The sequence below is a fragment of the Tupaia chinensis genome, unplaced genomic scaffold (assembly GCF_000334495.1).
Source record: "Tupaia chinensis unplaced genomic scaffold, TupChi_1.0 Scaffold000097_1, whole genome shotgun sequence".
Classification (NCBI taxonomy): Eukaryota; Metazoa; Chordata; class Mammalia; order Scandentia; family Tupaiidae; genus Tupaia; species Tupaia belangeri.
In genome coordinates this window covers 517,456-521,412 of record NW_006159559.1, presented here as the reverse complement: position 1 = coordinate 521,412, position 3,957 = coordinate 517,456, and positions in this window count along the sequence as shown.

The following is a 3,957-nucleotide window of genomic DNA, read 5'->3' as shown; positions in this document are numbered from 1 at the left end:
TCCTGTACTTCTAATTCTTACTATAAAAGCAGATGTAAGAGCTTTAGTACAGACAACCATCATAAACCATGAGATGTCCTTTCGGGGAAGTGGAATTTATATTTTAACCCTACTGGGTTTGTTTGTTTGTTTATTTATTTATTTATTTATTTATTTATTTATTTATTGCTATAGGGCATGTGCGCTCGCCAGAAAGACAGAGAGACAGAAAGCGAGAAATCACCTGCCGGGGAGATGGCCACAATTCTCCTCCATTCTCCTGTCGGGATCTTGGGCATGCATGTACATGTACCTGGCATAAATTTAAGCCACCAGGTCTGGGACTCGAACCATGGTTGACTACATGGGAGCCCAGTGACATAACCATTACATCAATTGCTGGTCCCATGTGTTGCATTTTTTACTAGAAAAATATGTCATGACTTTTTTGACAACCTAAGAGATATATAGAAGAAATATGAATCCCCAGGGATATCTAGGATGCGAAACTATACTTCATGCTATCTAAGAAAAAAAAAATCACTAAAACTTATGGAAGTCACTGTTACTTGTGTTTTTTATCACATGCAGCCCTTAGTCATATTCCTGATAGTAGAAGTAAAAAACGAAAATCACAGAACTGCTTGACATCATTCCTATCACTCTCTTACCAACTCCTTTTTAAAAACAAGGATATATACATAACATATATACACACACACACATACATACATACTCATACATACAGGGATATAAGGACAAAATGATAAATGTATTATTAAATATAGACAAAATATTTATTGTAAAATAAATGAGGATGAAGACATCTTGGTGGCAATGGGAGATAAGGGTAGAGAGTAAAATATATGTACTGTTACTTCCAGATTTTAATATTAAAAATATAAATTTAAGGTAACTGTTGGAAGAATCAAAATAAAATATATGACTCTTTTAATTGCCAGAGAGTGTGTACACTCATTGGAGATAGAGAGAGAGAAAGAGAGAGGGAGGGACGGAGACAGGGGGAAAGCTCCAGGCAAAGGGCATACGATCATGCCACAGTCCCTTCTCCTTCATTTCTCTATTCTGCCGTGATTTGGGGCTTATATGCACATGTGCCTGAAGTATTTTTCAAACTTCCAGGGCCAGAATTCAAATCATGGTTAGCGATGTGAAATCTGGCTCCCTTAACCACTATGCTACAGGATTTGTCCAATATATGACTTTAAAACATTTTTAAACTCTTATTGTATATGTCTATGTAATAATTATGAATATACATGAAATATTTGGAATAAAAAATGTATCCTAGGTATCAGCAGGTGGCATAATGGTTATGTTGCTGGATTCCCACATAGTGGACTGTGATTTGAGTTCCAGAGCCGGTGGCTTAAAATTCATGGTGGGTGGGTGTGCATGCACATGCCCAAAATCCCAAGAGGAGAATAAAGAAGGGATTGCAGTGTGGCCATCTCCCCTGGGGGCGTGGGGGGGGTGATATCTCTCTCTGTCTCTTTGGTGAGTGCACACACCCTGTAGCAAAAGTTTCTCAAAAAAAAAATCCTAGTATCAAAATAGTAGATTAGTTTTTCCTTTTAGTTCATGCATTTGGTTCATATGCCGCTGTATTATAAGCACACTCATGTTGCAGTAAATAATACAGTCTTCACATATAAAAAATGTAAATGTTCTTTTCAAATATTATGATATCAGCCATATGAAAAAAGGTAGTCTTTTTTCTCTTGATCTCTCCATCAAATTTGGTGTTGTGATCAGACTGATCTTAAGTTAGACATAAGCCAATATAAGAAAGATCTGAGCATCTGCAATGCTACAGAAAAAGCATCGTCAACCCTCACCATAATATTGATTGTAAGAGTTCTACTGCATATGTTGGAATAGTTTATGTTTAGCTCAGTGACTTATCACTGATAAGTGATATTCTCATTTTTTTATTGTGTTTTCACTATAGTTGAGATCATTTTAAAAGCGTGAGGATTTTCAAGAGAATTAATTGGTTTCTTACCATCTTCAGAAAGTAACCTCTTTGTTTTTCCTTTCTTTAATATATCATTATAAACTCACTAGTTCAAACGTAATGAGTTACAATCCATTGCAATTTCATATTCACCTGAAAGCTCAGATTGGTCTGCATTGCCACTGGGGCCTCTTCAAACTGTTGACTTGGTGTCCTCTGATATTTTGATATGACTCTAGTTGTTTTCAATAGCTTCCTTGCCCTCTGGTATAGATTTTTCCAGGCTCCTGTTTCACATTTCCTTCCACAGACCTGGACCAAATGCCCTGATATTTCATGATATTTAATGAGAAATTGTATTTCAGGAACTCAATCAGAGTGGTCACAACAATTTATTAAACATAATTGATTTGTTCTACTTTTCTAAATTGTTGGTTTAAACATGAAATGGTGTTATTTTCGCTAATTACTATTAACTGAACTTTGCTTTTCCTCAAAAATTGCTATAAAATTTTTCCAACCTACGAAATCTCTTTAAAATACTTACAGTGAATATTTATAAACCTATCATCTAAACTCTACATCAACATTTTATTATGCTTCTTTATTGAATAGATATCCTTATAACCAAGCCTGGATTTATTCATCAACCCTCATCATAATATTGATTTTAAGAGTTTTATTGCATATATTGGGCCATTGGGCAAGTCATGATGCATTTTTGCATAGAAAAACAGAAAAATACACTATGACTTTTCTGATGACCTAATAATTTACAGGACATAAGATTCTTTCACTTTAAGCATGTAGTTGGATTAACCGAAGAAAATTTATGCAGTTATGTAACAAATCTAGTTTTATTATAACTCAAGCTAAATAATAATTGCATAATATCACATACTTGTCATTGTTTTATAATGAGAACACTTGAAATTTGCTCAGTAGTTTTCAAGAATATAGTACATTACTAGTAACTATAGTCACAATGTTGTACAATAGATCACTTGAACTCATCTATTTAACTGAAATTCTGTAGCCTTTGTCCAATATTCCCCCAGTTACCAACCTTGTATCTACCACTGTAGTCTGTACTTTGATAAGTTCAATGTTTTTAGATTCCATTTATGAATGAGATCATGCAATATGTGTCTCTTTCTGCCTAATTTATTTCACTTAACATATTGTCCTTCAGGCTCATCCATCTTGTTACTAAGACAGAATTTCTTTCTTTCTGAAGTCTGAATAGTAGTCCTTTATGCATGTGTATAACACTTTCTTTATCTATCCATATGTTGAATGATGCTTTAATTGATTCCTTACCTTGGCTATTGTGACTAATGTTGCATTGAACATAAGAGTGCAGGTATTTCTTCAACATACTAATTTCCTTTCCTTTGGATATAAACCCAGTAATGGTATTACTGGATCATATGGCAGTTCTATTTTTAACTTTTTGAGGAACCTCCATGCTTGTTTCCATAATGGTGGTATCCACTGGACCGAACCTGGGGACCAAGAGTTTCTTTTTCTTCACACCACCAGAAACACCTATTGTTTTTCATCTTTGTGATAATAATTACTCTAACTTGTGTGAGGTGGCAGCTCATTTTGGTTTTAATTTTAATTTTTCAGATAATTAGTGATGTTGAGAATTTTTAAGCTACCTCTTAATGATTTCTTTTCTTTTTATAAATGTCTATTCAGGATTTTTTTTTTTTGCCTATTTTTAATAGGGTTATTTGTTTTCTTATTATTGAGTTGTTTGTTCTCTTTATATTTTTGAGTATTCTTCTTTTATAGTTTGCAAATATTTTCTCCCATTTTGCCAGGCACATGTACGTGCGTGCCCAAGATCCCAAGAGGAGAATGGAGGAGAAGGGATTGCAGCGTGGCCATCCCCCCTGAGGGGTAATTTTTCGCTTTCTTCCTCTCTATCTCTCTCTGTCTTTCTGGTGAGCATACATGCCCTGTAGCAAAATCATCCCCCCCCCCAAAAAAAA